At 33.6% G+C, this 27,960-nt stretch overlaps 1 long non-coding RNA gene across 2 annotated transcripts; it reads left to right on the plus strand.

Annotated features, from left to right (window-relative positions):
* LOC144374885 (uncharacterized) lies at positions 1-27,745 on the plus strand. 2 transcript variants are annotated; one of them, XR_013434142.1, is made up of 5 exons: positions 8-22; positions 10,392-10,455; positions 10,714-10,820; positions 25,976-26,098; positions 27,727-27,745. It is a non-coding gene; the product is annotated as an uncharacterized LOC144374885 (long non-coding RNA). The 2 variants fall into 2 exon arrangements; XR_013434143.1 differs by lacking the exon at positions 10,392-10,455 and having other exon boundaries at positions 1-22.
* The last annotated feature ends 215 nt before the right edge of the window (positions 27,746-27,960 follow it).

Below are 27,960 nucleotides of genomic sequence, written 5' to 3' on the forward strand. Positions count from 1 at the left end.
TGAATTCACAGAAGAGCAAAAGGTACCATCAAATAATATCTAGATATATTCAATTCCAAATGAAATTGCTCTTGAGTCCATTAAGCAGAAAAATAAACAAAAAACTGTTATATTTAAGTAAAAAAAATCAGATTGATCATGCTTTGCCTAACATTAAGTGAACATTTATACAGATATATAACTTATCACTTAATGAATTTCTTTTCTTAACTATTTAGGCCTTATTTAACTCTAATGGAAGTCATCCACACTTTAGTTGAAAAGCATGGGTAACCCATAGACTGGAGTTTGTTCCGAGTCACTTGGAAAAACAGAAGGATTGGGAATAAGTGCATTCCACCTCAATGCTTAACTCTGAATTTTCATAACTCTTTATGTATCACCTCTCAAACCAAAAAGGAAAACACACACAAAACCCCCAAAACCAAAAAACAAATGGAAAAAAATTAGGTCAAGTCAAGAACTTGGCATACAGATCTGTCAGCTAAATAAACATATAAGATTGCAAAATGTTTCACTACTGTTCTTTCTTCCTTGAATTAAAATTTTTGTATGTCAAGTTGATTCCCTGATAGAGATTATGTAAAAGGGGATACTTTAAAGTAACTTATTCTAAAAGAAGAGAAGAAATGGGAGGAAACAACACCCATTTTCTCCTGGCTCAGAGTAAGTAGTGTTAAGTCAATTTTTAATCTTGTAGATAGTGAAAAATATGTGTTAGTCTTTTCTTCATCTCTTTTTTTTGAATAAATTTTATTTTATTTTTATTTATTTATTTATTTATTATTGGTTGTTCAAAACATTACAAAGCTCTTGACATTTCATATTTCATACATTAGATTCAAGTGGGTTATGAACTCCCATTTTTACCCCAAATACAGATTGCAGAATCACATTGGTTACACAGCCACAATTTTACATAATGCCCTATTAGTAACTGTTGTATTCTGCTACCTTTCCTATCCTCTACTATCCCCCTTTTCCTCATCTCTTAAGAAAAGGCAGTGTGAAAACCCTGGTGACCTAATTCAGTCTTATTAATACTTTTCTTTTTTTGCACAAGGGGAAATGGGAGTAATTTTTTGCATAACTTTTTAATTAAACTTAAGCAAGTTTTTAATCCATAGGCCTGTGTTTATTGATTCTTAGTTCCAGGAGTTTGGGGAGAAAAAGCCCCCAGAGGGTTAGCTGTATTTCTTGCCCAAATATATTTGTATTTTTAAAATATTTAAAATCTACTTAAAAAAAATTATGTTACTACAATTTGAAAGGGTGTTTTTCGTTTTTCCTTAGTAAGTGCTAATATCCACAATAGATTTAAGAGACTTAGGATGTTAGTCCTGGAAAATAATTATCACAAAGGAAATAGCTGATATGCTTAAGGAAAGGAACAAAGACTATACACTATCCCACTTCTGTAAGATTTGTGAAATCTATCTAGGAACTGATTAGGAAGTGATCAGCTGGCATCATTGAATTAAGACTTAAAATATCTAAATCTTGATGAATAGAATCTTAGATATCCAGGTACATAAATTAATAGTTAATGAAGTATGTTATGAATATGAAGACAATAAAAAATGTAAAAAAGTTTTAATGATCCCATATTTTAGTCACCTATTTGCCTTCAATTAGTTAGATTTCTCCAGCATTTGTTGCTCAGGAGTAGAACCTGTGAACCACATGGCCTGAGATTAAAGTCTTTTGACCTCCTAAAACATTTTAAAATTACAAAACAAACAGGTTAATATCAAAAAATGAACCTTGTTAAGTGATGAGGAAAAAATTAACTTTTTCTTCATTTTCTTTATTATTCTGAGACTAGAGTTGTTGTTGATAATGCTATTGATTCTTTAATTTATAGCTGTCCAGCTTGTCTTTGGTTATAAAGACCCCCAGATCTTGTACTCCAAAAGATCCAGGAGGCTGCAGGACCTAGGGGAGAGAGCTGAGACCTAGAGTCAGAAGACTTAAGTCTTGCATCCTGGCTTTGGCTCTGGGGCCTGGTTTTCCTTATATAAGAAATGAGAGATTAGAGAACTCTTAAGTGACTTTAAAAGGTCTTTCCTTCCTAAAACTCCAGTGACCTCTACCTGTGAAGTGGTCTGTACCTCCTCCTTTCCTGGAAGCCTGATTTCTGAGGAACATATTATTTATAATACCTGCCCAGGAGGCATTTCTGGCTGCCAGGTGTAACTGCAGACCATATCTAATTAAATTATATATAATTAAATTATATATAATTAAAATAATATATAATTAAATTATATATAATTAAATCATATCTAGACCTATCACCAAACCAAACTTGATTTAGAATTGGTTGTGGCATATTAGTTTAGAAGAGAATATATACTCATCTCTCTCCCACTTCTCAGCCCTTTGTCTTCTGATTCTCTTCTCTAAAATCTGCAAGGTGCTAGAAAAGGAATAATAATTTATTTAAAGAAGTATAGATCTCTTTTGTAAATTTTTTAAATTGTAGATGGACACTATATCTTTGTTTTATTTATTTTTTTTATGTGGTACTGAGGATTGAGCCCAGTGCCTCACACATGTGAGGCAAGTGTTCAACCACTGAGCTAAAATCCCAGTCCCTATAGATCTCTTATAAATAAAAATTCTTGATTTTAGTAACTGACAGTTAAAATTATCTTGGGATTTATAGCATTTTTTTTCCTACAGAAAACCATAGGCAAAATTGCAACATGCTTGGAATTGCGAAGTGCAGCTTTACAGATAAATGGATTTTTTTAAATGAATTATTCTAAATTGTTCTGATAAGATATTAGACATTCATGCCCAAAGCAATATTATCTCAGAAGGGTTTTATAACAATTGGAATTGATCAGTTGAACTCACACTTAAATGATTTAGTTCATACTTTGTAAACGGTAGAAATAAAAGATATGATTCTAATTTTTTCTGTTTCTATTAGCTTGAATATTCCAAAAATCAGTTTGGAACTTTTTATTTTCTACCTTTAAAACAAGAAATATATTTATTTTAAATATTTTATTCTTGCCATTTAAAAGACATGGGGTGCAGTGAAATCTTTGTAATGAAAAGATATAATATGCATATTTTAAATTTAGTCCACACAGTCCCAGGAAGAATTTAAACTGGAGGACCTGAAGAAGCTAGAACCAAGTAAGTTTTGTTTTATATTTTTTAGTGATTTTTTTTAGGAAGAGAGTTTTATCTGTTGTGAATATTAAGATTGTTTAGCACAGAAAGTGATTGGATTTATTTCTCTTATTTTTTGGTGCTTTTAAAATTCCTACAATATTTGTATTTTTAATTACCATTTGGATTTAATCTTTATTATAGAATATATATGTTGTACTTCATCTAAATATCCAAATTAACCTTTAATTTGTCTTAATGGCTTTAATAAGATTATAATTATTTTGATAAACATTTTCAGTAGAGTCCAGTAGAGAATATAAGGTTACAGTTATTAATGCCCATTCACATTACATGTTATTGAAAACTACAGTCTGAATGTTGGGAATGCATTACAAAGTGTTTTTTTGTTGTCTCCATTTTTTTCCCTTCTTCAAAATTTTAAAAAGTAAACAATTCCTTCAGTTATCTTGTTGGTTAGGATATTCCCAAATAAAGCCTTTCTGCTGTTTCAAATGATTGCTCTCTTAGAACTGTCTGCAGTATGGGCAAAGGCACAGTGTGAATAACTGAATGAATGTAAGTTAATGTAGCCTTTTTAAAAAAACTTTTTTAGTTGTAGACAGATACAATACCTTTATTTTATTTGTTTGTTTTTATGTGGTGTTGAGGATCGAATCCAGTACCTCACACATGCAAGGCAAATGCTCTGCCAACTGAACTATAACCCAGCTCCTGTACTCTTTTTTTATTGAGATAAGATTGCACATCTCAGTGCATTTATGTGACTAGGGAATAGTAGATTTTATTTATCCAACTAAGTAAGATTTTTAAGTAGGGAATCATAAAATCAAAGCATTTTCAAACAGAAAGGAGTCTCAGACTTGTGATCACATTCTCTATTGAGGAAAGAAATGAAATGATTTGTTTGTCCTGTTTCACTTCAATCTCCAGTAACTGAGCAGGGCCTAAATCTCAGAACATTTGTCAGTGTATCTCAGTTCACACTAGTGCAATCCTTTTAATGTAAACATGCTTTGAGTAAGAGATAAAATATTAATTTAAGAACTAAAGAGAGCCTTGCACAGTGGCGCATGCCTGTAATCACAGCCGCTCGGGAGGCTGAGGCAGAAGGATATCAAATTCAAAGCCAACCCTAGCAAAGCAAGGCACTAAGCAACTTAGTGAGACCCTGTCTCTAAATAAAATACAAAATAGGGCTGGGGATGTGGCTCAGTGGTCAAGTGCCCCTGAGTTTAATCCCAGTACCCCCTGCCAAAAAAAGAACTAAATAGAATGTTCCTATAAATTCCACAAACTGCCAATATCTAATTCATTATAGCAATTCTAACAAAGACATATATTATTGAGATAGCTGAAATGTGATTGTATTGCAGATCCAGGATAGAAAAAGGATTCTCAGAGTATACTGAAGGGGATCTGATTTTCTGTTGTTTGGGTTGGAAAAGAGAAGTTAACAACAACAACAGACAACAACAAAGGAATGCATAGCAGATTTGTTGTGATTCTGGTGGCTTTTCCACAGTTTTAGATGATCATATTTCATTTCTTCAGAACACCATTCTTCTGAATATGGCAAGAATTCTGTCATTTTAATAGTTTTGGTTTCTTTATGTAATCCAGATCATAAAGTTTTGTTTTCTTTGTGGTTCTGGGGATCAAACCCATGACCTCACACATGCTAGGCAAGTATTTCACCACTGAGCTACATCTCCAGCCCTAGATCATAAGAGTTGGAGATGTTATAAGAGACACAACTTATATTCAGAAATAGTTCTTATGCCTATATCCAATGTATATAAGGATACTAATCAATGTAATATTTCTCACAAATTTTGGGGTTTTTTTATACCTAAAACTTTATTTCTCAAAAGCATTAATAAATACTTTGTATAAGATTGAGATATAATTTATATAAAGCACAATTCACCAATTTAACGTATCACTCAATTTTTTTAGTAAATTGGAAGAGTTATGCAGACATCACCACAATCAATTTTAGGACATTTTCATCACCACAAGAAGAAACCCTATTCCCATGAGCAGTCATTCACTTCTTGCCATCCCCCTAAAATCCCTTCCAATTCCCAGCCCTATGAAACCATTAGTTTGATTTCTGTCTATAAATTGTCCTATTGTAGACATTTTATTTAAATGGACTCATATGATATATGATCTTTTATGACTGGCTACATATAAGATTATTTTGAGAAAAACACATTGATGGCTTTAAATAAAAGATTGCAACAGTTGTTTATATGGTGGTTCTACTGAAAATTATGTTTGTGTGTGAGTGTGTGTGTGTGTGTGTGTGTGTGTGTGTGTGTGTGTGTGAGAGAGAGAGAGAGAGAGAGAGAGGGAGAGAGAGAGAGAGAGAGAGAGAGATATGATGCAGGGGATTGAACTAAGGGCTTTGGGCATGTTAGACAAGTGCTTTACCATAAACTATGTCACCAGCCCTCAGTTTTTTATGATAAAAATCATTAGGATTTTGGCTTCTTATTCAGTCACTATTTCCTATTAGTTGTTTGTTTCCAAACAAAATTTAAGAATCTTATAGATACACAAAGTGGCCGTAAAGACTGTGGATGTTTATTTCATATATTTATTATCTCTTCTCTTTCTCTGAGCATACTCAAGTACTTCTATTGCCTCACAAGATCTTTCATTAATTGCCTTTTTTTTTTAGAATAGCATCTATATGCTAAGCACTCGAATCCTCTCAGTAACATTCTGCTAAGGACAACACCGACACTAGCTTGTAAATCCCAGCAATGAGTTTTAGGGTCACCTGGATTGGTTCTTTCACTATGCTGTTAGTAATACCTGTAGTGGTGCTGTACTACATCATTCCTAAGTACAGCTCTCCAGTTCAAATTCCTAAGAAATTATTGACCCATGTATTAGTCGAAGATCAGGTTAAAATCTATTACTTTTTTGGCTTTTTAAAAAAGATTTGGAATAGAAATGGAAAGAGTATTTTGGAGATTCACTTTATTATACTTTATATAATGTTTTTCATTTGTACTTTTCCCTTCTTGATAGTTATCTTTTTAGATGATTTTAATTTGCTGTTGCTTCTCAAAGAAACATAAGTGAGTATTCTGTATTTCAGTAGGGTAGACTCTGTAATTTGGAATTTATCCAAGCAGGGCACTTGTTGTGAGTTAATTATTGAGTTGGAATTAAATATTTTCTACAAATTGGTATTTAGTAATATTTCAGATTAAGTATACTTATTCAAGCTTTCTTTTTAAAATGTTAAGCCTCTTCTAAGGAAAATAGTGAATTCTAACTTTTAATATGTTGAACTTAACTGGTTTCCTTTCTTTTAAAAAAAGTTTTTTTTTTTTTAAATTTAATGCGTGTGTGTGGTGCTGGGGATCAAACCCGGGGCATTTCCCATATAAGGCAAATCCTCTACCACTGAGCTACATCACTAGCTCTTGGCTGGTTTATTAGGCTGATGTATTCTTTACTTGAACATTTTGAAATCTTTTAAATTCTGCTGAAAATACTAAAACTATGATTGTGAAAGTCTGAGCCATTTTTTCTTATGTTAATTGCAGTAATGTACTGCTGCTTACTCAAGCATATCTCCCCACCACCACCCTGCAAAATTCCCTTCTGTTAAGCCACCCTTCAAGGCTTCACAGAAATCCCACCTCTCCCTGAAAGCTTTCTCTGCTGTCTCTATAGAGGCAAAATTAAACTCTGCCTCCTCTCCTGTATAGAATCATTTTAACTATCCATTGTCAGATTCTCACATGTGTTATTTTCACTTGTATTTGTTTTAGTCCTCAAAGAGATTTGAATGAACTCTTCCCCCACCCCAGAGCCTATTGAATGCTTTAAGTGTAGTATGAACTTGGCAAGATTGTGTTGAGTTAAATAGATTTGAATGTTTTGAAGGAATCTTTTCCTATAATTTAAAAAATAACCTTTCAAAATTGAGGCAGCTGCCCATTTTCCTACCACGAAAATGAAACACGTCAGTCACCAAAAGCAAAATGCATTTTGATATTTGCCTGTGTGTCATCTTTTGAGGGTTAGCTTCAGGAGGTTGGTAGGTCTGTGCTCCAAGAGAAAGGCTGGGAGTGCTGAATTTTCCATGGTGGAGTAGCATCAGATGTCTGCCATGTAGTGATCCAAAGTGTGTAAGTCCTACCAAATCAGCCAATGCTTCATACTTATGATAATGTCTTTTGTAAAATTCAAGCTCCTCCTCAATTCCTCCTAAGACATCATTGCTAGTATTGGTAGAAAGAAAACTCTATGTAAAGTTTAAGCTATTTTAAAAGAACAATAGAATCTGTTATTCCATAGTTGTTGAAAATGTAAACCTATAATACAGTTGTAGAAAGTAAAACAGAATTTGTTTTAAAGCTATTTAAATTTGTTCTAAAGCTATTCACATAAATTAAATGTTTCATAGTACTTTAACTTGTAAAAATAATATAACAAAGCTATTATTCTAAAGCAAATACTTCCTCTTCAGAGCTTTGATACCAAAGAAATGAAAATACTATTTAATTATTCTGTTACAATACAAATGCAAGATAACCACTGAGCCACATCCCCAGCCCTATTTTGTATTTTATTTAGAGACAGGGTCTCACTGAGTTGCTTATGCCTCACTTTTGCTGAGGCTGGCTTTGAATTCTTAATCCTCCTAAGCCTCTGGGATTACAGGTGTGCACTACCACACTCAGCCAAGATATTCTTAATAACCAAGATATTTTTCAACTTTTTTGTTTGTTTTTGACATACTGGGGATTGAACCCAGGGGTGCTCTACCACTGAGCTATATTTCCAGTCCTTTTTATTTTTATTTTTTAAAACATTTTTAGTTGTAGATGGACACTATACCTTTATTTTATTTATTCATTTCATGTAGTGCTAAGGATTGAACCCATTGCCACATGTGCAAGGCAAGCACTCTACCACTGAACTACAACCCCAGCCCTTTTATTGTTTTATTTTTATTTTGAGACAGGGTCTCCCTACATTGCTTAGGCAGATGAACTTCTAGTCCTCCTGACTCAGGCTTTTGGTACCTGGGATTACAGACACATGCCACCATAACAGGATCAGCTTTTAAAAATTATTGTTATATACATTTTTAATGGTTGATTTTTTTTTGCTCATTTCATTAAACTCTTATTAAAATATGATCATTTCTGTGTGTTTGTTTCTGGTATGAGTGAGACATGATCTTTTTGTTACCTGCTCCCCATTCTTGGTATCTATTCCATTGTTGTGTAAGTGATCAATATTTATTAATATTGCTTATTAATATTGAGTTGATTTAATAGTTTAGTAACAATGATCATGCAGAAGTATAGAAAAGATGTTCTTGTATTAAAAAATAAACAGTACTTCTTAATGAGATAAGAAATATTAGGATTCTAGTCAACTAGATCAAAAAGGTCATGGAGAGAGTGAATGTCCATTTTAGATTTTCCCTTGCCATTTTGTATACATTTATTTAGGCTGTAATTCTCTCAATAGCCTGTAAAGGAAGTAGCATTCTCATTTTAGAACTGGGGAGATTAGAGTATTTATGTAAATGTTCAAGTTATTGTTGTAATTGTAGGGCTAGGTTTTGGTTTAAACCTTCTACTTTGATCTCCTGCTGCTTCCCCTTTGCTTGTCAGACTTAAGTTCCCACAGTCCTTTCTGTGCCTTGAATAAGGCAAACTGTTTCCTACTTGGAACCTTTGTTGTTGCTCCAGCCTGTTCTTTAATACCTGGGAAGCCTTATGCTAGAGCCACTTATGAATGATTCCTCTCATCTCAGGTCTTGGCTCAAATGTCTTCTTACAGTTTAGTTTTGAAAGGCACCCTGTCTACCTTAGCTACTCTACCAGGTTCTCTCTGCTTTTACACAGCATCCTGCTTGTATCCTTCATACCACTAATCACATCTTACATTATCTTGTTTATTTGTTGGCATATTTATTGTTTACTTTTCCTTAGTAAGGTCTAAGGTCCAAATATGAGTTCTTGATTACTGTGTATCTTTAGCACCTAAAACAGTGATTGGAACATTGTGAGTACTCGGTATGCATTTGTTGAGAAGAAGAAAGAGATAAAGGATGAAGAAGAGCTAAAGGGAGAGAGAATAAGAGTGAGTAATGAGAATCTGGGTACAAGTTTCCAACTTCTTTCTCACTGTATGATTGACTCCTATTGGAATAAGTAATGTAATTACAACCTGTTCTTTTTGAATTTCCTTATTTAGGAACCCAATATGCCATACTCCTTTTAACTGAAATCTGCAAGACTCCAAAATTAAAGTCTGAGTAATTAGAGTAAAAACCATGGGTTGCCCAATTAATAATGCTAAATATTCACCTTAAAATAATTGCAGGTAGTCACTAGGAACCCATAAATTGGGAAATGAAACAATAAATTTCATAAAATACTTTTCCAGATACAGATAGAATTGTAGAACATCTGTCTGTAGGCTTACATGCCAGAAAGTAATCAACCAGGACACAAGAAGTGATAGCATTATGTTGTTTGATGACTTCCCTGAGGAGAAAGTCTGCTGTGTGTGTGTGTGTATGTGTATGTGTGTGTACACACGTGTAATATATATATATATATATATATATATATATATATATATATATACAAACACATATATATATATATATATATATGCATGTATATATGTGTGCACACATAGACAATAAATTTCATCATAAAAGGAATATTGGAATTATAACCTTGCTGCTACAAACCTTACCAGTGTGATAAGTATTGAGGGAAATCTATTTAGGATAAAGAATAAGATGTGATTATCTATTTCTCTTTAATTAGTCATCTTCAGTATCAATCTTTTAATTAAAATACTTCAGGAGAAGAGGTATTCTCTTTCACTGGTACCCCATATCACCTAGGACCTTGTACATTGGAGAACTATTTTATGGTTCATTTTCTATGAGGGCTCTGAGACTTTCCTTGGAGATCTTACAGTACTCTGAAAATACTGGTACCTGCAGTCCACTATGGACATTTTTATTTTGCTAAGACACTCAGTAGTCAATTGCAGAGTCTTAAAATGATAGTGAAGCTCGGAATTTAAAATACATATATTAATGTGTGCTTAATACACTATAAAATATGATTAAAAGTATCAATTTAAGATATAACATATAAGACTAACTAATATATAAGACTTACATAACATGTAAGACTAAGATATAAGACTAATGTTTGTCTATGTCTTTATTCTAGTCCTAAAAAATATTCTCACATATAATAAAGAATTTCCATTTGATGTTCAGCCTAGCCCATTAAGGTAAATAAATAAGCATCCATATTTTGTCTTCTGATTTTATTATCTATTTTATGCCTGTTTTTCAAATATTTCTGTATTTTTTTCCCTATCAAATTTGGTATTGGTGATATGACTGGTAGCAATGAGATGATTGACATTGACATTTATATCAACATCAACCTAATAATCAGCATCTTATCTGGGAAGTTAGTGGCTATGAGGGTTAGCTGGTGTATTAAGTGGAGTAGCTCACTAATTTTTCTGTCCTTTTTTATATAGGAGAATTTTAGCCCCTGGTGAGGAAGAGCATTTGGAATTTGAAGAAGATGAAGAAGAAGGTGGTGCTGGAGCAGGGTCTCCTAATTCTTTTCCTGCTAGAGTGCCTGGTGGGTACAAAAAATGTACATTATATAATTCAAGGTCAGGTGTTTGGAACTTACTTTTGTACTTGTTAGTGGCGGGTAAAACATCTCCAGGTTTGCCAATCTTAAGCAAATTATCATGGCCATTCTGTTAGCGGTAGCTATCGGTTTATTGTGAAAGTATCTTACTATTTGTGTCAGGGATCCTCAAAACATCCCATGTTTAGTGATTGGCTAGGAATACCCACAGGACTCAGCATATAGCTGTACTCACAGTTGTATTCTGAGTCATTACAACAAGAAAACACAAGAACAAAATCAGCAAAGGGTAAAGGCACACAGGCAAATTCCAGAGGAAACCAAACTTCTAAGAGTCCTCTCCCAGCAGAGTCAAATATGTATTTGATTCTCTCAACATTCTTTCACACCTGTGAAATGAAAAAATATTGTCTATTGGGGAAGCACTGTAGAGATTCAGTGCAGAAGACACTTATTGGGGTTAGCATGAACCAAAACTAGACTCCAGGAAGAAAGCAAGTGTTCAGCACAAACCATATTGTTTGCATGGACGGTTTAGGCACAGTGATCTTCTTAACAGGGCATCATGGGAATCCTGCTGAAATCCAGGTTCCCAGATGCTAGCCATAGACCAACATTGTAAGTAGGCTTTCAAGAGTAACTGTTTGCTATGTTAATTCTTTTCTTTATATATCTAGCTGTTCTTTAAATAATCATATATGATTGTGAAACCTGGACCTGGAGGAATAGATACTAAACAGTTGCCCTTAACAGGGAAATAAAGAATACATAGCAAGTCCTTTTTATTTTTGGAAGATCTTGACAAGGTTGTAAAATACCCTAGTCAAGCACCCTGAGTAAATTATTTGCCTCTTCTACTTCTATACTTTCTTCTGTTCTTATACAGTGCACAGTTTTTACTTCTGATGAATTAGTTCATTTTTGGAAGTGTAGAAATAGCACTGTACTATTGTGATGCATTTTTTAAAAGACTCTATGCTTTATGGTATAATTAAATATAATATACATATCATCCATAAAACTTCATAATTAAAGTCATATTCCAGTAATTTAAATACTCTTTGGTAGAAGACGTTTGAAATATAAACAGTATAGGCTTAGACCAATAAGATACCTGCGCTTTTGAGTCTAACATCTGCCAATCAGTAGTTAAGTGACTGTACTTAATTCTTTATAAAAGGAGATGTTGACAATGTCTAATTCATAGGGTTACAATGAAAATTAGGCACCACATACAAATCATTTGGCATTATACTTTTCATTTGCTGGGGTAGTGGTGGCTACTGTATTTTCATTATCACCTATAAATGATGCTAACAGTCCTACACCATAGGATTATTAGAAAAATTACAATCACTATAAAATGTTATTGTTAGTGTTTCTTTGGTACAAGGTAATTATTTCCAATCTGCTTGTCTTTATGAATAAAGAGCTATATTTTACTTGTTATATTTGTAGGAAATTCAAGATTGCTGAGATGATGAGGTAAATAAATTTGCTAAAATTTTTCTGCATTTTTTATTTCCTTTTCAAACCACATGCTGTAATTGAAATAGATTCCAGTTCTATAAATTTCTGGGTTTGGTTATTTGTTCACTAGTTATACTTCTGTAGCAAACAAGATCCTTAAAGCAGATGATGTAAGTCATGAAATGGACAGGTCTTTATGGGGTTCAGGTTGCTGAGTTGAAAAGAAACTCTGTAAATTAAGTCTATTTGCTATGAAAGATTAAGCCCAAAGTAATTAGATTTTTTTATTCTGATATAGCATTTTGGTATTTTATTTCAGATATACAGAAAGCTCACTAAACCTTTCTATTCCATGAATTATTTTCCTCAAAGTAAGAAAGAGTACATATAGTTCAATTGGCTATATTTGATTTTTGATCATATTTTCCAGGGCCTGTGTCATTATAAAATTGAAAATGTCATTGAAGGACAATTTGACCTTTAACTTAATTGTAGAATGGGAAAAAATTGTTATACTGTGGACATCCAAGATTTCATTCGTGATAAGGCTGTTGTGTCTACATTATCATGGCAGGGTGCTTCTAAGAATTATAACATTTTTATTACCTTTATTTTATGTAATTTATATAATTGTAAGTTTGTTGTACTTTTTTTTTTTTGGTACTGAGGATTTAACACAGGGGTACTTTACCAGTGAGCCACATCCTCAGCCCTTTTTATTTTTTATTTTGAGACAGTATTTCACTTAGTTGCTTAGGGCCTCACTTAGTTGCTGAGATTAGTCTTAAACTTGGGATCCTCCTGCCTCAGCCTCCCAAGTCACCTGGATTCCAGGCTTGTGCTATAGCATCTAGCTTATTGTGATCTTTTTAAAAAAAGATTTATTAAGGTGTCCCTTACATATATAAAAGGCATCTTTTTTAATGTACAGCTTTATAAGTTTTGACAAACACACATGGTAAACACTACTACTGTTAAGCTAATGAGATAAAGTATAATATATGAATATGGTATGATCAAGAGTAGTTTATTCCCATTTAAAATCAAAAATGGATTTTTATCCAACCTTTCTTGAAAAGAATAAAAAATTGTTGAACCTTTCTTTGACATTATTATCATTTTCAAAGCCTTCAATTCTCATAAGACAGTAACTTTTTTGTACTGCTTTAAACACTAACTGGCTTAAGTCCAAATAGTAGTTTAATTTTCTTAAGGTAATCTCAGTAGATTTCATTTAAAAAGAGGATAAAAATTTATAACCTATTATTTATTACCTGAAAATTTATTTATCATGTTGAATATTAAAGCTTCTAAATGATAAACCAAAGTAATACAAATTAAAAAAAAATAGCTGGCCAGGATTATATGCTTATAATACTAGCTACTTGAGAAATTGAGGCAGGAGGATTGCAAGTTTGAGGCCAGTGGGGGCAACTTAGAGAGACTTTGTCTCAAAATAGAAAGAACTAGGGATGTAGCTCAGTGGTAGGGTGCTTGCCTCACCTGTGTGAAGCCCTACATTCATTTCCTAGTACCACGTGCACAAATAGCCATGTCACAATTTTAGACAAAATTTAAAAAAAACGTTTCTGAGTGACCTAAACATAAGCCTAGCAATCTCAACATTATTCTAGATTTGTATTGGTTATTCATCTTTTATATAGTCTTAGATATGTACAAAAAATGTTTTTTTGAAACTCAAAATGAAGAGTGAATCTTACTTCTTTAATATCAAACCTGTACTTGTTTCTTTCCTGCATAAATATTCAATTCTGAGTTGAACTTGAGAGTTAAGCAAATATGTATTTCATTTTCAGCTAAAGTGCAGTTTTTTTCTTACCCATGCATATAGGAAGTTGAAAACTGCAACAAAATATTCATTGCTGTTCCATGAATATTAGGGCATCCTTATTTCACAGAATTTCAGAATATATTTATGGTTAAACAGTAAATACCACCAAAGTGTGCAGATAGACTCTGGCTCTCCGAGCACATCCTTTCTCTCAAAGTCTCAAATTCTCAGACTGAGCCAAACAGTCAGAGCCAGAGTCCCTCATCCAGTCATGTACTTATATTGAAAGGAAAGGAAAGTACCATTCAATGTTATCTGGTAGTTCTCCTAGCTGTTTTTCAATAGTTTTAAGGCTTGTTAATATTCTATTACTCTCAAGCAGTTTTGAAAGATTTCTTTTTTATAATTTGTTTCTACATGTTTGTTTGTAGTACTGGGGATTGAAGTCAGGGATGCTCTACCACCTAGCTACATCCCCAGCTCTTTGATTTATTTTTTTATTTTGAAACAGGGTTTTGCTAAGTTGCCCACGCTGGCCTCTCTTGCCTTAACTTGCCAAGTTGTTGGGATTACAGGCATGCAGCACTATGTCTGGCTCAGTTTGTTTTGTTTTGTTTGTTTTGTTTTTTAATCCATGAATCTTGTCACTTGAAGTCAAAAGGTTTTCTCCAGAGATTTGCAGAAATTGGTTCAGAGGAAATGTCTATTGAGTAGGCTCTTCATCAAGGCTCTAAGCAACATCTGGCCTGCTTTTTCTTTCTTTTTTTTTAAAGAGAGAGTGAGAGAGGAGAGAGAGAGAATTTTAATATTTATTTTTCAGTTATTGGCGGACACAACATCTTTGTTTGTATGTGGTGCTGAGGATCGAACCCGGGCTGCAGGCATGCCAGGCGAGCGCGCTACCGCTTGAGCCACATCCCCAGCCCCAGGCCTGCTTTTTCTTGAAAGTCCTCTGGCCACTCAAATTTTTAACCCAACACCTGTAGTAACTCTTCCTTGCATGCTAAATGGCATCTGTGTATGAAGCATATACCCACTGATTCATCTTAGGTTTTGTGAGAGTATTTATTATTTTTTTCCAGATATGATGGTGACACTTAAGAATTCAGCCATTATCCAAATCACATATTTCTGAACACAGAAAAATACATATTTCTAGTACCAGTCAATAAAGAAAATAAAAACAAGAATATACTCATATAACCTATATACAAACAACTTTAATAAAGTATAATTTTTGACAGACCTAGAAATATTATTGTTTGAATGCTAATGACCCCTAAGATTTTTATCAAACTTTTAATATAATTTCAAAGTGAATAAACTTCTTATGATTTTACTCTTTATCTTGAAAGGTTGGAGCAGTTCCTCAACTACTAATCAGTTACCAACCAAAAGAAATTGTGCATGTGTTTTCATATTTTCACACAATTTGTATGTGTGTACAAATTGCAGATGTGCAGTACAAATTGCAAAATTTTTCTCTTGCTAGATTTTTAAGACCCATTTCATGTTTTGTGCCATTTACAAAATGTTATGACCAAATAATGATTTGACAATACCATTATTTTAAATTATGTTAAAATTATCCCAAAATAATAGAAAATATTATTTTATATATATCCTTTTTATTGGATTTTAAAATTACAAAGAAATGTGCACTTAAAAATGTGTGTGACAGACTTTGAATTGGTAGTATCAAACATCTGAATTTAATTGCAAGTATGATAAATCTAAAACAAAGAAGACATAAATATATAATCACACACATATGATAATGCTTAGTTTACATTTTAGATATCAGGTCCATCTCTGTCCTAAAAGTATGGACAACAAATTTTGTACTCCTTATTCATGACATTTAATTCACCAAGCACCAAGGCAAAATGAAGACTGACTCACCTCTTATTGAAGTAAATGCCTGTGACAAACATTTGTACAATATCATGTAAAAAGCAAATTCAAATCAGTGTTTTAAAAAAATATAATCTTTGGTAATTTTCCTCTTTTAATGTTCTTACCTAGACAATAATGTACTATTTTGGAACAAAGACTGTCATGCCATTTCCAATTTTGGACTAGAAATTGTCCTTATGGTATGATATGAGATATAAACAATAGAAATTTTTAAAAAGCAAAAATAAAAAGTTGAAAGAAAAGAATGACTTCCTCTTCTGCATGTGAGGACAGGGCCTTAAGGATCCCACGGACCTTCATATCCATGTCACTCCAGACTCATCCTCGGGTTGGTGGTCCTTTTATTGTCTGATTCTCCATGATCTCTATGGCTACACAGAGACTATTGAATGTGAGGCCATCCTACTTGATACTTAGACCTTCATTTTTCTCAGCACCCTCTTGGAACAAAGAAGTTATGGGCGGGGGGGGGGTGAGGGGCTTCAGATGTTCTCCCATTGTTTTTCTGTACCTGTTGCAGGTACAGTGGTGTTTCATTGCTCGGTCTGTGTCAGTGCTGTTGGGTGCCCAGCAGAGGCAGAGGCCTTACTTGCACAATTCCCTTTCCTCTCCACAGTGGCAGTTGCTGTAACATTCTTGGCTAGGTCAGATGCTTTTACACAGTTTTTAAAACATTCTTAAACAAACTTGTCTATGTTTAACAAACAGCCATTTGGGGGATCCATAGCTACCTTCATAAATTGTTTTCCACAGATGAAGCACAATGAAATAGAGCAACTTAAGTTTTTACCCAAGTACCACCTGTTAATAAACAGTTTCCATCAACAAGATGGACTTTTTGGTATCCCCTATTACAGTAGTGTGGTAAAATGGTTCCAAACCTTCCAATTCATTGTCATTATTTTATCAGAGTTGTCTTTAGGTTTAGGCTTAGAATCTTCCTCTCACAGAAAATCACACTGAATTCAGTAATTCCTTCCAACTCTTTTTGACACCAGTGAGAGCATGCTTGCTCTGGTTGATGCATAAGAGGTGGTTGGGGGCAGATAAGTCAGAAAAAGACGTGCTTTCTGTGTTCAGTACAACTTGGGGCTCACCAGCTACCAATGGCTTCCTTTGTCTTGCAGTAAAAACTGAAAGTGGAATTAACCAAATGAACACAGTCCTGCTGCTCACTGCTATATGAGTGTTAAAGACCTATCATATTGCTATCTGGGCTACTCGGTCTCTGTCCATTCCTGTGAATGTGCACTGCTCAGTGTACAAAGTTCAAATGTTACTATTTTTTAATCAATCCCTTACTTGGGAGTTCTTAGTGACAGCTCAATAACATCCCTGGGATGTTATTGAAAACTTGGTTTGGACAGCTGTAGCTATTTAGAGTTTTCCATATTTAAAAGTATGAGGCACAAATAGTGGCCTCACAAAAATGTCTATATTCTAATCCTGGGAACCTGTGACTGTTATGTTTACATGGCAAAAGGAACTTTGCAGAAGCTTGAGATGGGGAGGTTCTCCTGCAGTTCCTTTTAAGGCTTTAGGGACAATTAAAATAAAAATGTTAAAATGAGACATGACGGTTAAAAGCATGGACTCTGTAGCCAAACTGCTGTGTGATTATGGATAATTTGTTTTTCTATGCCTCACTTTTCACCTCTGAAAAATAGAACTAAACTATTGTTGTGAGGATTAGATGAGAGGAGTAGGATAGTATGTGGCACAACACAAATACTCACAAGTGTTAGCTATTTCTTATTTACATAGCAGTTCCATGTGGAAGAACATTTCTTCTGATCTTTGCTCTAGATCTGAGAGCAGATGATTTAGCTGGAATAGCACAGTTTACACTGGATTGTGTGTAGTGATTTCTTTCTTATCCTTGTTAGTCTTCGAATTTTATGAATGTAGTTGACTTGTTCTCATATTACACTATGTAATTGGATATGTTAATTCTTCACTTAGAAATCTTCCTTTTAATGCATTGGCTCAATTTACAACTATCATGGTTCTATCTTTGATGCAAAAACATGCACCCTTTTTCATCTACCTGGGAGCTACAGATGGTATGGTATTATTCTAGTATTTGATCTTTTTTTATGTTTATTATTTCTTCACTCATTGATATAGATTCTCTAGCCATTTGTTTACTAGAGCATGATAACCTCTAGAACTGGAAATTCATTCATTCATTCAATAAAATATTTCTTCAACAAAGATCTGTTTATTCTTTGTGCATACCACAAAAGGAACAGTTCCCACACCTTTCAGGATGCTTATTGTGTAGTCAGCAAGACAGAGCCAAAAGCACATGATTATGATTAGAGATGTGCACCAATGTCGTAGGTTGGCAAAAAAGAAGGGCTGAGGGAGTTCAATAAATCTGGCCAGATTTAGGACTCACTGAGTATGTAGGAGTTGACCATGTAGAGAGAGCACATCATAGAGCATTCTGAAACACCTTAAATAGGCACCTTTCTATGTAATCTATGATCTTAATTACAGTCAGCTTCCTTCATTATGGAACACAATGTTTGACATTCTACCTTGAATTAAACAAGAAATTCAGACTTGAAATCACTGCCTCCATATTAAATTATCTGAAGCATAATGATTACATTAAACCTTACTGTGTAGTCTCAGGCAAAAAGATTGTTGGTAAGGAATGTAGCATCAGCCCTACCATTTCAACTGAAAGATCTAGATAATGACAGCTTATAAAATTGACTCACCCCAAAATAACAACAAGTTTAATATCAACTTGGCAAAAAATAATCTTAACATCAAAAAGACTTTTTGAAAGTTGTAAAGCAATCATCTTTTGAATGTCAAAACAGGTAGTAAAGAGGTAATACATAAAAGAGGTAACATTCTTGGGGGTTTTTGGGGGTGGGGTGGGGTGGGTTCTTTTTTGTCTTTTTTAGAACTGGGGTTCGATTCCAGGATTTTGCAAATGCAAGGCAGACACTTTGCCACTGAGCTACATCCCAACCCAACATTCTTAATGTATAAAGAAAAATTTTAATTGTAATAACCAAAGCAGAATACATGAGAGGAACAGACAATATGAGCAAGCGCGTGAGCGTTCACACACACACACACACACACACACACACACACACACACACATTTTAAAAATACCTGTTAAACATATAAAAAGATACTCAACTTTATTTTTAATAAAAACATAAATTAAAGCTACTGTTGGAGAGTCTTAGGGGAAATAGATACTTATTAATCACTGGTGGGAATAGAAAAATGGTACAGTTCCTTTGGAGGGGAATTGAGCATTCTCTAACAAAATATAAGTACATATTTTTTCCTTAGCAATCCCATTCCTGAGAATTTACTCTGAAGATGCACCCCCAAAATACAGGAAAAAGAGGGGAAAACATATGCATATACACAAGATTCTCTGTTTAGGTGTTTTTTATAATGATAAAAAAATAGAAATAATGTAACTGCCAAATGAAGATTGACTGAATAAACATAGGATGCTGTGGAAAATAATTCAGAAAATCTCCCTGAACTAATGAGTGATTTTTCAAATTATTGTTAGCAGAATTTATCAAGGTAGTTCACATTAGCAAATTAAGGGGAAAGATTTCATAAAGTTGTCAACAATGCAGAAAAAGTTTTCAGTTAAATTTGAAATACAGCCTTGATTTTAAACAATTCTTGGCAAAGAACAGAAAAACATCCTTAACTTGATAAAACATGGCTACATAACATTTACAGCCCAAAATCATTTAATGATGAATTTGAACAAAACAAGATTATCTATTACTTCTTTTCATCAGCATTGTTTTGGAAGCCCTAGCTACTGCACTAGGACAAGAAAATGAAATATAAAAGGGGGATGTTCTTTATTTGCATATTTATGAATATATAGAGAATATATGCAAAAACCTATTCATAACTCATTAATAAGATAATGCGGTTCCTGGATATAAAATCTGTACAGACAAATCAATTCTATCTCAAACAAGTAATAGTTGCTTAGAAAATGAACTATTATAATATTTATAGTAGTATTAAATAATATCAAGGACCTTATTATAAATTCAACAAAAGAAATATAAGAATTTTATGTAGAAAATAAACCTTTGTTGAAAAAATAAAAGAATATCAAAAGAAAATGAAACTGGAGCCATCTTGAAATTAGAGAAAAAGATGGAAGAGTGACTTAATAATTGTTATGGTTTGTGAGATGTTGAATTATACATTCTCTTTTACTTTTTGCATTTCTCTCAATTGAATTGTTTATGAGAATGCATTTTATAAAAACAGTGAAGTCATTATTCTTTTTTTCATTTGTTCATAATAGTTATTCTTGACATTAGATTCATTTGGACTAATTATAAATGCATGGAATATAATTTGCTCCAGTTCAGTCCCTTCACCCTCCTCATCCTCCCTCCCACTGTTCCCTTTCATCCACTTTACTGATCTATTTATTTACATTTTTTAAAATTAGTATCTTATAGATATTCAAAATGATGAGTTTCATTATAGTGTATTCACATATGTGCATTGGAAAGTTAGTTTGGGTTCATTCCACAGTTTTTCTCTACCCACTCCCCATTCCCTTCTTTTTCTTTTATTGATTTTATTTTTTTTAATACACGACAATGGACAATTCTTATTACACATATAGAGCACAATTTTTTTTAACTTTGTATAAAGTATGTTCACGCCAATTCACGTTATTCATGTACTTGGTTTTTTTTTGCATTACAATTCTTATTACACATATATACCACAATTTTTCGTATCTCTCTATATAAAGTAGGTTGACACCCAATTTGTGTCTTCAGACATGTTCTTTGGATAATGATGTCCATCACATTCATTAGGAGGCTAATCCCCTGCCTCCTTCCTTTCCCTCACTCCCCTCTTCCCTATCTAGAATCCATCTATTCATCCCATGCTCCTCCTCCCTACCCTATTATGAGTCAGCCTCCTTATATCAGAGAAAACATTTGGCATTTGTTTTTGGGGGATTGACTAACTTCACTTAGCATTATCTTCTCCAATGCCATCCATTTACCTGCAAATGCCATGATTTTATTCTCTTTTAAAAACGTTCATAGTGTATATATGCCACATTTTTTAAAATCCATTCATCCACTTAAGGGCATGTAGGTTGGCTCCACAGTTTAGCTATTGTGAATTGTGCTGCTATAAACATTGATGTGGCTGTGTCCCTGTAGTATGTTGTTTTTAAGTCCTTTGGGTATAGTCCAAGGAGAGAAATAGCTTGGTCAAATGGTGGTTCCATTCCCAGATTTTCAAAGAATCTCCATACTGCTTTCCAGATTGGCTGCACCAATTTGCAGTCCCACCAGCAATGTATGAGTGTGCCTTTTTCCCCACATCCTCTTCAATACTTATTGTTGTTTGTCTTCATAATAGCTGCCATTCTGACTGGAGTTGTATCTTAGTTTTGATTTGCATTTCTCTGATTGCTAGAGATGTTGAAAATTTTTTCATATATTTGTTGATTGATTGTATATCCTCTTCTGAGAAGTGTTTGTTCAAGTCCTTGGCCCATTTTTTGATTGGGTTACTTGTTTTTTCAGTGCTTAGCTTTTGAGTTCTTTATATACCCTAGAGATTAGTGCTCTATCTGATGTGTGAGGGGTAAAAATTTTCTCCCAGGATGTAGGCTCTCTGTTCACCTCACGGATTGTTTTCTTTTGCTGACAAAAAAACTTTTTAGTTTGAATCCATCCCATTTATTGATTCCTGGTTTTAATTCTTGTGCCATAGGGGTCTTATTAAGGAAGTTGTGGTCTAACCCACATGAAGAAGTTTAGGGCCTACTTTTTTCTTCTATTAGACGAAGAGTCTCTGGCTTAATTCCTAGGTCCTTGATCCATTTTGAGTTAAGTTTTGTGTATGGTGAGAGTTATGAGTTTAATTTCATTTTGTTGCATATGGATTTCCAGTTTTCTCCAGTGCATGTTTTTGGCACCTTTGTCTAAAATAAGATGATTGTAATTTTGTGGGTTAGTCTCTGTGTCCTCTATTCTGTACCATTGGCCTACTAGTCTGTTTTAGTGCTGAAACCATGCTGTTTTTGTTACTATTTCTGTGTAGTATAGTTTAAGGTCTCATATAGCAATACTCCCTGCTTCACTCTTCCTGCTAAGGATTTCTTTAGCTATTCTTGGTCTCTTATTTTTCCAGATGAATTTCATGATTGCTTTTTCTATTTCTATGAGGAATGCCATTGAGATTTTGATTGGAATTGCATTAAATCTATATAGCACTTTTGGTAGTATGGTCATTTTGATAATATTAATTCTGCCTATCCAAGAGCAAGGTCGATCTTTCCAGAAATAGTAAATGAATTCAGCAAAGGAGCAGGATATAAATCAATACCCATAAATCAAAGGCATTTCTGTATATCAGTGACAAAGCCTCTGAGAAGGAAATGAGGGAAAATACTCCATTCACAATAACCTCAAAAAAAATGATACTTGAGAATCAATGAAAGAAGTCAAAGATCTATACAATGAAAACTACAGAACCCTAAAGAGAGAAATCAAAGAAGATCTTAGAAGATGGAAAGATCTACACATTCCCTTCTTAAAAGGAGAAAGGGAGGAGGAGGGAGAGAGAGAGGGGGAAGGTGGGCAGGGTCAGATCAGAATATGATAGCCCAAAGGGTGAGGTTTTGGCCTGCTGAGAACTTCTAACTGAAGGAGATTGGAATCCCAAAAGCAACCTCAGCAGCAAAGCCTCTGCTCTCCTCCTGCCCTCCTGTCCATTCATTCTTCTCTCCCAAAGCCAGTCATAAAACCTAGAAAGCGCTCTCTCTCTCTTTCTCTTTCCTTCCCTCCCTGCTATTCCCTTACTGTCCCCCTACCCTCCCTTACCCCTCCCTTACAAACCCTCATTCCAGACAGGACCTGCCTTAGGTCCAGTAGGAAAGAAAGCTATACAGAGAGGCCAAGAAGAATCTGACCAGACAGGGCTTGCTGGGACCCTGGCAGCCTTTTACCATTAGCTCACACCCCCTTTTCCAGTCATTTCTACATGGCCATACATTCTTCATGGAACATAAACAAAAAAACAGGAGTTTTCCCTGGATCTGTAGGTCTTTATTTCTGAAGGCTTTTAGGTCAAATAAAATTCTATTAAATAATTGTTATGATTTTTAAAATGTAAAGATATATACTAGTTCATAAATTAGAAGAAGCAGTTTATAAAGATAGACTCTTTCTGAAACTCATCTGAATTTTTATTGCAGTTCCTGGACCTTTTATACAGCTGTAGAATTAAGATACTGTATTAGTGGTAAGAGGATAAACAGTCCGGTAAGACAGAATAGAAAACTCAGAAAGTGATTGCCACATGATTTATGATTGAGGTGGGACTGCAGATCAATGGTGGAAAATGTCAGTCTTTTTAATGAGTAGTGCTGAGACAATTGAGTATTTATGTGAAATTGAATAAAATTAAAGCTCCTACTATACACCGTAGTCAATAATTCTATGTGACATATAGAATTAAGTGTGAATGGCAAAACTATGCTTTCAAGATAATACCTTTATGATTTTGGAGTGGGGTAAGTTTTCTTAAATATGACATAAAAAGCACTGATTGTAAAGGAAGATATTAAGAAATTTTAATATTACTAGCAGTAAGTATTTATCATAATCAGAAGACACCATGGCAGAGAAAAGTCATTCTTAACATTCAAAACTAACACTTGGTGTTAGAAGTTAGCAATGGTTGCTATCTTTTGGAAGAGTGAATTGGATAGGGTGGGGGGAAGGACACTCCCAGGAGGCTGATCATATCTTTCCTAGATCTGATACTAGTTATACAGGTGTATTCACTTTGTGGAAGTTCAGCAAACTGTACTAACAATTTGCACATTTTAAAATGTATATGCTCTACTTCAACAAAAAGTCTTTATAAAGGAAAACTACTAAGAAGCTATTTGTAAAACATTTGTCCAGCAAAATAATAGAGACCTCCTACAGCTCAATAAGATAGACATCTCAATAGAAAATCGAGCAAAATAATTGAACACACTTCAGAAAAGAGGAAATCATACATTTGATTTATTCTAAAAGGTGCTCAACCTTATTAATCTTCAGAGGAATGCAAATTAAAATGATTGATCTCTTTATACCAAAATTGGCTAACATGAAGAATCTGAGAAAACAGTACCTAGTGAGGATGTGGAGCAATGGGAACACTACTGCACTTGGGCTAGGAATAAAAGTTGGCACAACCACCTTGGGAAATGGATTGTCATTACATAGTAGGTATGGAGGTAACATGCCAGGTGACTTAGTGATTCCCCTGTTTCAGAAATGGGTGCTTATGGGCACTAGAAGATGTTAGAAGAGTATTTATAATAGCCTGTTAACTATATCCAAACACTTGAAGTAATTCAAATGTCTATCAACACAAGAATGTGTACATAAACTGTAGCATATTTATACAGCCATGTACTACATAATAGAATGAACTTTTCTGCAGAAAAATTCATATATGATATACATACATATGAATATGTATGTATATATATAAATATAAATGTATACATATTCACATTTTTCATAAAATTTCAGAAGTGTTTCTTAATTTTCTGAAGTTCATCCCAGATGTCCAGGTACAAGCCCCTCTTCTAAAAGTACCCTCATTTGTCAATCAAAGAAGATGCATAAAATGTATTATGTATATATTTAATGATATCAGCCTGAGCCCATTTAGGTTTGTTAATGCAACAGTGGAATGCAGCCTCCAGGCCTTCCTATTATTGCATTTGTCTGTATTGTCTTCATATTTGTTTAAATTAGAAAGTAATACATTTTTAACAGCACTGTTGAGGTACAATTTGCATTTCATAACATTTCCCTTCTGTAAGTATAAAATTCATCGATTTTGACACCTCTATAGAGTTTTGCATCTGCCATCACTATACAAGTTCAGAACATTCCCATCACCTCCCAAAATTTCCTCAAGCCACATTTGCCATCAATCAAATGTGTATTTTCAAATGTAGTGTGTTGATTACTTCATGTATTTCAAATAACTCATCATTAAAAGTAGCATAACACATTGTTGAATAGAAACTTGAAAAACATCAACCAAAATCTTTTGTTAAGTGTATTTTGAGGTTCTGTATACATACTTGATTAAAATCAGCTTATTTGCATCTGTTCTCTATTGGTAGTTTCAAAAAAGGGAACATACTGAACAGTTGATTTCTTCCTTCATATGTTCTTGGTGGGTGAATGTTGTCATGTTGTTCTGGGTGGGTTTTAGTTTTAAAAATTTTAGTTGGTTTTGGAAAAAATGTTCAGTTATACAAATGGCCATTTTATATGTCAGTCTGTATAGTACTAATTTCTGAGGGAATAAATCATACAAAATAGAATGAAGAATAGAAGTTAGACTATCTAGTTAAATTAAAACATAAATATCAAATTGTAAATTATTTTCTTTATTAGGAGTAACTAAAGAGAAGAATGTATTGATCAACTGTGATATTAAATGTCTCAGACTTTAGAACAGTATAACAAGTATTTTAAAAGCTTTTCTTGTCTTTGTTCTACCACTTCATATTAAGATGCTGAATATAATATAGAAGTACATATTGAATATAAATATTATGTGAGCATATTATACTATTATGTATCATTGGGCTTCCTCAAGTGATGTTTTTAACATACTTTTATTATACATACTATATACTATTATTATAGAAATTATTATTTCTGCTTAAAGGTGATTGTATGGTTGGAAAATGCAGATATATTATGTGTAAATTTAAATATTTTTCTAAAAATGTATAACATCAGATGTTCATGAATTTTGGAAATAAAAATACATAATGCCTAGCTAGTTCCTAAGAGGTAGGCTATATCTTCTGTTTGTCAAAGTATTTACTCTGCATTATTGGTGGAGCTAACTTTTATTGAGGTTTCTCTGTTGCCAGGTACTTTATTACCAAGGTTGCCATCAGAACCGGGAATGACATTACTCACTATCAGGATTGAGAAAATTGGTCTGAAAGACGCTGGACAGTGCATCGATCCCTATATTACGGTTAGTGTAAAGGGTAAATAACTGGCAAATTGCATTATGTTTTTTCTCATATGGGACAAAGTTTTTGACAGGGGATGATCTTGTATATGTGACAACTTACTTTAATGCATTCTATAATGAGGCAAAATCCTAGAAGAGATCATAACAGAACATAGTTCGAAAGACTTACAAAAAATATTTCCTACTTATACACTCACTTTTGCTTTTGAGTTTGTATAGATTTTTGCTCTTCAGATTCCATCTAACGTGCAGACTAAACATACACATTATCCTTAAAAGCAGCTACAGCCTTCAGGATGTAGATTAACAATAGCACCCCTCACCTTCTCCTACCCAGTCTATATTCATTTCTCTCCACAAAGCCCAATGTCCTGTTTTCCCATCTCTCCTGCTTCAACCCCTTCTTCTTCCTGTGCTACTGAGGTATCTACTTAGGTGAGTCCTACAGAGGCAGATGAAAATCAGGGGACAGGGAAGTAGGGTGCGTCCATAACATCCATGCCCTGAAAGCAATCCCGTGGGATGATGATGTGATTAAGGAATAAATTATACCATTTTACAGAAATAAATATAGTTAGTACAAACGGCTTATTTTAATCTATAGTTTTGCACCAAAGGAACAGATTGGTGCTGAAATTAAATGGAGGAACTTTTATCAATTGACCACAAAGAAAAACATTTATTTAAAGAACAGAATCCACAGCACTAATACTGGTACACTTTTAAATTCCGATGTTACCAGTTATCAAATATATAGTATACTGGAAAATATTTACATTGTTTGATAGGCCATTTGTAAAACTGCATACTCATTCAGAAAGTATACTTAAAACACAAAAATATTTAATGATGTTGTAAATGTTAAATTACCTTTGAATATGTTATACTGAAATATTTTTATGTAAATATTTTTTAATTATTAAATGTACTAAATTGTTTTTGAGCTTTTTGAGACACATAAATGAATAACACATAAACACTGAGGAGTTATTAAATGAGTCCATGTTGCATTTGACTAAACTGAGATTTTAAAAACCAGAAAATTAAAACTATATATAACGTACCATCTGGTTGTTGTAAATTCAGGGTATGTTGTAAACAGTATAACCAGAATTTAGATAATATATATGAAAAATTATTCATTAACAAAAGGGTTTTTGTTGGCTGTTCTCATCCATTTTTGGTTCTTAACAGGGAAATTATGATAAGGTTAGGTTTAAAGGCTTTTCTAAATAAGTCATACTTGATCAAAGTTAGAAATTGGTGGCAGAGCTCCATTGTGGCAAATTAAATACTCCAGATTTTTTTTTTTGCATAGAAAAATATAGTGGGCTATTCCCTAAGAAAAACATGTTTGTTCTTTTTACCACTTCACTATGAAGATCAAGTTTTGTCCACTTGGCCATGTAAAGGCTTCCTTGTCCCCTTCATGAGGTCTCCTATCCAGTCTATATTCATTTCTCTCCACATACCCCATGAACTTCAACAACTGTCACATACTTGCTCACACCAAATAGGAATCTCTTAACCTGAGAATCTCCTCTCAGCTCTTTCCATGCCTCTTTAGGAACTGTAACCTTTGCAGTTTCTATATTTTCCGTCTGTATATGTGAATGCTCATAAGCAGAAACTTTTCTCCAGATCTGAATGGCATAGATTTAACTCCTGTGCAAGATACTCCTGTGGCTTCAAGAAAAGAAGATACATATGTTCATTATAATGTGGACATTGAGCTCCAGAAGCATATTGAAAAATTAACCAAAGGTTTGTAATTATCAGTTACTGACTTCTTAAGGACACAGTACTTATCTGGGTTTGTGTTCATAGTGTACTTAACACAAGATCTTATGTCACATAGTTATGAATATTGACTTA

The sequence above is a fragment of the Ictidomys tridecemlineatus genome, unplaced genomic scaffold (assembly GCF_052094955.1).
Source record: "Ictidomys tridecemlineatus isolate mIctTri1 unplaced genomic scaffold, mIctTri1.hap1 Scaffold_92, whole genome shotgun sequence".
NCBI classification, from domain to species: Eukaryota; Metazoa; Chordata; class Mammalia; order Rodentia; family Sciuridae; genus Ictidomys; species Ictidomys tridecemlineatus.